Source organism: Rattus rattus, chromosome 4 (genome assembly GCF_011064425.1).
Source record: "Rattus rattus isolate New Zealand chromosome 4, Rrattus_CSIRO_v1, whole genome shotgun sequence".
Taxonomy (NCBI): domain Eukaryota; kingdom Metazoa; phylum Chordata; class Mammalia; order Rodentia; family Muridae; genus Rattus; species Rattus rattus.
The window spans coordinates 70,698,639-70,706,014 of NC_046157.1; the positions used below are offsets into that span (position 1 = coordinate 70,698,639).

The 7,376-nt window shown below is 38.4% G+C and overlaps 1 non-coding gene across 1 annotated transcript; it reads right to left on the reverse strand.

The window, feature by feature from the left end:
* Nucleotides 1–2,148: 2,148 nt before the first annotated feature.
* Nucleotides 2,149–2,255, reverse strand: LOC116899742. Its single transcript, XR_004387758.1, has one exon. It is a non-coding gene; the product is annotated as a U6 spliceosomal RNA (small nuclear RNA).
* Nucleotides 2,256–7,376: the final 5,121 nt, after the last annotated feature.

The window sequence follows — 7,376 nt, forward strand, 5'->3', positions numbered from 1 at the left end:
TTTTGAAACTGCTCTAACTTTACAAGCACTTGAGGGTCAAGGACAGAAGAGCTTTTAAAACAGGCAAACTCTCCTGGAGTTTCTGGGGGAGTAAAGAGGCGCTGGTGTAAATAACTGGGGGAAATGGGTTACAGAGAGAAGATATAAGGATTATGCTTTAAGAAATGGTGGCCATAAGGAATTGTAGCAAAGGGGTACAGAGGACCCCAGAGGGTGTGTTGAGAGGTCCTTTGTTATCCTCCAAAGGAGTGCATAAGGTCTACGGCCCAAGAAGATCCGGGTGAACAAGCCAATGACTGAATCTAGTTTTATTCTCTTACAAGTAGTAGTGATGAGAAAGAGAATCTGAAGGTAGAGAAAGTGTATGGGATGTCGTTTTTGAAAATTTAAGACTGTATCTCTGTGGTTAAAGATTATGTATGGAAGCCCGAGAAAAACCTTCATTATCGTTCCTCAAACACCATCATTTCTATTTGTGTTTTGAAATGGGGTATACCATTTACCTTAAATTCCAAAAGACTTTGCTACCTCTTACACCTGATTTACTTTATTAAAAGCTACTCATACTGTTTCTCAGGGTTGTATTCATATTCTCACCAGTAATATATATTACAATAATATATACATTAAACTTTAAACTATAATATCTTTAAAACAATCAGATTAATAAAACTCATAAACTCAACTCTTTACACTCATATCCTTTCCATCTCAACATTATGAATTGCTTTTTTGTAACTTCTCAATAACTTTCTTAAACTAATAGTCAAACAAAGGGCTCATACTAATTAGTTTTCCTTATCAAGAAACACAGACACACTGTACAAACAGCTATCTTGCTAGCAATTTTTATTGAACCAGTAGTTGAATTCTTATCTGGATCAATCTTTTATTACATTTTGCTCATTGTTTAGGTTAAAAAAAAGTATATCATTTCAATACCTAATTTATATGGCTACGTAGGTCATGTTATCTTAAATTTAATCAAATAAAATAATTTTCTATTACTCCCATGTATTTTTGGCTCTTATAAAATTAAATTACATTGATTATAACTCCGAGCTGCTTAAATGAACTGAATACCTCTCAAATGGAGTAGATAAGGCTGTTTTATTATTTTCAAATACATTTAATAGTTTCATGTACTTTGATTTCAATTTTAATTCATTTCCTTTATTTCCGATACCCTGTTAACCTCTTTCCTATAAAAAGTTAAGGACCAAGTACGTAGATGTCTCTAAACTCTGAATTAATGGTTCATGATGCATTGCTTTTTCTTATTTAATTAAGTTCAATACACAGGGAATTGTAGCAACAGACAGCTATAATACTTTTCATTTATTATAGGAACACAGTCAAGATTACAATCTTACTTTCTTTTCCTCAATCTTCTTCATCCTCCGTAACTTTCTCCTAATTATTTCCTTGGAAACTCAAACCAGTATAAAAAAATAATAATTTTATAAAATGCTCTAACACAAACCATATTCAATCAAGACTTTAAAACAATAGACTTTTCATTGACTATAGCTGTAAATTTTTAAATAGAGGAGGCCTATTTTAACATAAAAAACATCAAGGGAAGACCTCTTGTGGAGTAGGGAGTACACATTTTATTCAATGTAAATCTGCTTGGGTATTTGCTGTCAGTTCCCTATTTGTCTTCTCACCCTGTGGTTCTGGTATAACTTACTTAAATCTCATATAATACCTTACCTTTTCAACATTGTAGTATCTTCCTGATACCTATGTTTTGATATCTATGGTTTTTCTTCCATTTTTATTAAATTGGGTATTACTTGTTTACTTTTCAAACGTTATTCCCTTTCCCGGTTTCCTGTCCATCAGCCTCCTAACCCCTCCCCCTATCCTTCCCTAAGGGTGGCTGTTTCCCCACATGCACCCACCATTACCGCCACCCCCAACAATTTCCCTACACTGGGAATCTAATCTTGGCAGAACTAAGGGCTTCCCCTTCCACCGGTGCTCTTACTAGACTATTCACTGCTACATATGCAGTTGGAGCCCTGGGTCAGTCCATGTATAGTCTTTCGGTAGTGGCTTATCCCCTGGAAGCTCTGGTTGGTTGGCATTGTTGTTCCTATGGGGTCGCAAGCCGGTTCAGCTCCTTCAGAACTTTCTCTAATTAAAAATAGGAAACGCTTTACGAATTTGTGTGTCATCCTTGCGCAGGGACCATGCTAATCTTCTCTGTATTGTTCCAATTTTAGTATATGTGCTGTCAAAGCGAGCACGATATATATGTTTTTCTATCATCCCATTAACAACTAAATTTCTCTTAGATCCTATTAGCAGGTTATTTACACATTTAACAAAATAAAAACAAATGTCTGTTTCTATTGTTTACTGCTGAAGCAAACTTCGAACAATGCAACCAATTAGATACACACAGAAAAAAGATCGTTGATCCCTAGAGCTGTTTTCAAGCAACATCTGCAAATTCTTTCAAATACCAAGATGGTGATTCTAAAAAGGCTTGCTATTCTTCTGAATGCAGTCTTGGGTCTATCTACCTTGATGGTCCTCATCATACACAATGAAATTCATGTTCCTTGAAGGCCTAGCTCAATTATCAACAATTTGTGGGCACTACCTCTTTAGTATTGCCTTGGCGGCCTTTTCTCTTATATCCTGGAGCATTTAGAACATATAACCTCTCCTCTGGCCCTCCTGATGCACCAGCTAGAAGCAGGCATCATTTTTCTTAACAGAGATGATTGCATTCTAGCCTTGTATGTTGCAATTGTGTGTTGGCTGGCAATGCCTGTCTTACCATAACATGTTCAGAGCTATAAAGACACACTGAGTGTTAGGGGATCCATTTTCTACAGGTTAGGCTAGTCTTTCAGATAGAACAGTAACTGAGATACATTTTTCCCTTGGTGAGAGGTGTTAGAGATAGATGGAGACCATTTGAGCACCCACTCAGCATTGGTGATCTGTGTACTATTTGCAGGGGCTATTTGAACTGAAAGCTGTTGAAGCTATGCCAAAGCCTTTGAGATGTAAAACAATCCAGGATTTAGCAACTATACCTATGTATTTCAATGATAATCAGATGACTGCAAATTAAATATTCTTAGCATATTTCACGGTAAAAAAAATCTGCTCAGATTTCATTTAGGGCCAATTGCAATGCCACTCTCATTTTTCTCTTTCCTTTTCAAGACAATAATGATTTTCTACTTAAACAAACAAACATTAGTACTTTTCATGTATGTGTTTAGATAGATATCTTGTTCATCTTACTTTTTTGTTTCAAATTGTACAATAAATTGAGATACCTTTGTAACTTGGTCAAGAATAACAGTTCAATATTTTCATTGATATAAGTAATGATTGTTATTACTTGTTGGAAAAATCATTAGTTTTCATTTTAATTATTTTATCATCGTAAAATGTGTTCGATTTTTCTGCTTTAAGATTTTGGTTTCATGGTTCTTAAATATAGTTTTTCCACTAAGGTAGAAATATTGTATTGTCTTCAAATTATCTTTCATATTACCTTCTTGGTTGTCTGTTTAAATATTTTATTTCTAAGATTGAAATTGCATACTCATGGAAAATGTGATATGTTCTTTTAAAGTTTCTAATCTTTTTTTTTTTTTGTTCATTTGTGGATCATAATACAATTAGAACATTTTTTCCCTTCCCTCCAAATTCTCGAACAAACCCCTCTTTGTTTTCTGTATGATGTTAATTCCACGCAATCTATCAGGGTTCATCTGAAACATTTGGTCATTGAATAAGGTGGAAACCTTTGGGATGGAATAACCACTTGGTGTGCTTTTAGTTGGGGGAGACTGATGCTCCTGTTCCCAGCATTCCTCAGTATCTATAGTTCTTTGTATAGAACTGAGACTGAGCTTTTTCCAGTCTACTATGGCTCAAGTGTTGGTGCCATCCTTCCATAGCTCACATTTGGGCAGTCATGTATTAATGGTCTTCATTTATATCCTGCATTTAACCCGTGTGATTCAGATTCTATAATCTCTTTTCCCTCATCCTCAAATTTACTTCTTCTTGCTCCTGGAATATTTAGTATGCTGATATGCTACTAAAGAAATTCTTGATACGATGGTTTGCACTTTAAGCATTTGAGTATACTATGTGTTATTATGATGTCATCATCACTATTTTTCTTAAAGGCTTTGCCACATTTTGTAAAAGTACCTTTTATTTACATGATGTAATCCGTATATTGGAGGTTTCCTGCTGAATAAACTCACCTCTTCTAGCTCTTTCCACATTCTGTCTGGTTGATTCAACTCAGCTGTTCCGGCTCAAACGTCTCTCTAAGCTGAGTGATTCTACCTGATGTCACTCTTCCTGGCCTATGACTGAATTGTTCTTCTTGGCCTCATACTAACATTGGAAATATATTCTGGCCCCTACTCATTCTCTGGCTTGCTCTGTCTTCACCTGTGTATAGCTTATTCTCTCTGCCATCTGTCTCTGTAAAACTGTCCCTGTAAAAACTGCCTCTTAAGTATGCAAAATGAACCTCCCATTCACTGCACTCCACCGCCTCTTAACTCACCAACTCAATCTGTTTGTGTAAAACGTACAGACCTGCCTGCCTCTGTCTTCTGGGTGCTGAGATTAAAGAAGAGTACTACGAAACCTGATCCTAAGCATTTTTTTATCTGAAATTTTCTCTATACTAGGCTGGCCTTGAACTCAGAGATCTGCTTGCCTCTGTATCCTGATAAATGGGTGTCTGTATTTCAGCGGGATCCCGTAGACCTTACAGGACTTTGGATGTGATCCCTTGCCACAGCAGCCATGTTGCCATGTTGAGGGATTGATATTCCTCTTCATTCTTTATTACTGTTAATTTACTGAACATACCACCAGAATATGAATATTCCTACCCTTGCTTAAATTGGCCATTTTATCTCTTCACAGAGGATAGTTAATCTTGCTTAACTTTGTGTCTCATAGTTTTTGATGATGTGGCAAATATTATGAACAAATTACTCCTCAGACATGGTTAAAGCTGTATTTCATTCCAGATGGAAATGCATCTTTTTTTCTTGTCTCTGTGGAGCTAAATGAATGTAGATAGTAATCAATTTCAAGGATTTATTACCCCTTTATCTAACTGTTTTCAAATCCCTTCAGCTCAGACAAGAAATCACTTTGTTTTCACTTTGAAATCTAAGGTGCCCATTATCTTTGCTCAGAATTCTTGCTTCATACTGTTTTCTACCTGTTCTCCCCACATTTCTTTTTCTCAGCTATGTCTCCCACTAAGCATTCATCTTTGTTCAGATAGTGTGGCCTCCTATCAGTGTGATACAGGTGTTTTCTGAAGCCCAGTTGCTGGGAGATGCCTATCTGTTCCTGGTTGCTGCTGGTATTGTAATACCAGGGAAATGAACCCCCCCCCCCAAAAAAAAAAAACAGACAGGAGAGGATCTGCTGCAACTCACAGCAGGGTCTTTATTCTATTTGGGCAACCAGGGGGGGGGGGGGGGCAACCAACAGCAGTCATGCAGGATGGGGATCTCCAAGGAAATCTATGGGGGCAAGACTACAGTAAGTAGCAAAGGGGCGGGGTAAGTGTGCGAGCATCTAATTGGAAAGCTTAATTATTAGCATAATTGGCTGGTGCTGGGACTCATATCATAAACTTAATTTCTGCTTCTTCTGCATTAGGCAGGAGGCTGCCTTGTAACCTGGGTATGCAGATCTGTTGGGGGTAACCTGGGGACACGGTTCTTGTTGGGAGTATAACCTGGAAATACAGGTCTGGGGGTTAGCTTAGAGACTGGAGCTAGGCTCAGGTTTTGTTGGGGGGTAACTCGTGAACTAATGCTAGGCACAGGACCAGCCTGTTCGTGTACCTGAGTTCAAACCTAGGTCAGGTTCTCCAAACTGGAGTCAGAACTTAAAAGATTTGGCCTCTCAGTCTCTACTTGTACTGATGTAGAGCAAGGGTGGCAAATGGGCTGTTCTTACTATGTTTCCTTTCATCTGCCTCTGCTTCTTTCTTCCAATCGTACTATAAGGTCATTCATGCTTAGAAACGATATCATTTTAGAACCCATATTTAAGTCTGGTTGTAAAATTCAGTTGCTTTTATATTTGCCTACCCAGATCTTCTTCCTGCCCTTGGGGTATCCTGGCACCAGGCAGACAAAGTAATGACGCTTACATCAAGTGGGTTAGCCTTATTGGGAAATGGTTTTTTAAGGAAATAGCCCTTCTTTATTGGAGGCAACAAGGGCTATATCGGGGAGGGGTAGGGTCTTCGGGTGAGTGTACATCATTGGCTGGGGCCAACATTAGGGCAATTCTTCATTTGCATGAAGAGGAATTCCAGGTGTTTGCTGAACATTTCTTTATAGGGAAAAAGGAAGTTTAACCTGTAATTTGACCACCATGCTACGTGACTACCACAAGGATGGCAGAGGTGGGGGTTGTAAGGATTATGTGGGCTGGGGCATGCATACCCAGGGCAACTAGGAAAGGATTCCTACTCCTACCAGACTCCAGATGAAATTTTCAGGGTTTGGACTTGCCTTCACATCACTTTTGCTCCTGACTTCCTCTGCCAGTTGCACAGCTTCCCCACCGACCCCACGACCCCACGTATGTTTTGCATCTGTCAGCTCCTTTGCCTATCATTTGTAAATGCTAATACTTCAGGTGTGACCTTGGGAGGCTTTGAAATCAGCCTGCTTTTTTGCTTTGCAATCTTAGTTCCTGTTGTGCATTTGAAAGTTATTGCTGTGTAGGTTTGCTTCCCCTTTAGGGACAATTAAAAGGTAATTCTTTCTGTTTGCCTACTATGGCACCAGGTGCTCACCGAACACCTTATTCCTTTATTCAGAATAAAAGAGTGATTTTATTTAGTTCAGTAGCATATTTGGAAATGACCCAAATTGCATTTCTAAGTCTTACCAAATTTGAAAGAGGTTATATGTTTCTTATCTGCAGCTCATCAATGCTTGATCAAATCCAAGGACATGTCCATTCAAATTTGGATATTTGTATTTTGTCTTAGCTGTTATAAGGCACTTTCCTTTGAATTGAAGTATTTTCTTGAGTATGGAGACAAAGGTTCCTTAGGCTAAGATTATGAATGAAGTTCAAATGTAGGGGAGAATATTAACTTCAAACATTTTTAGGGTCCTTTTCCAGAGAAATTTCAATTGTTATTCCCCTTCCCGGTATCCGGGCCAACATCCCCCTAGCCCCTCTCACTCCCCTTCTCTATGGGTGTTCCCCTCCCCATCCTCCCCCCATTACCACCCACCCCGCAACAATCAGATTCACTGGGGGTTCAGTCTTGGCAGGACCAAGGGCTTCCCCTTCCACTGGTGCTCTTACTAGGCTATTCATTGCTA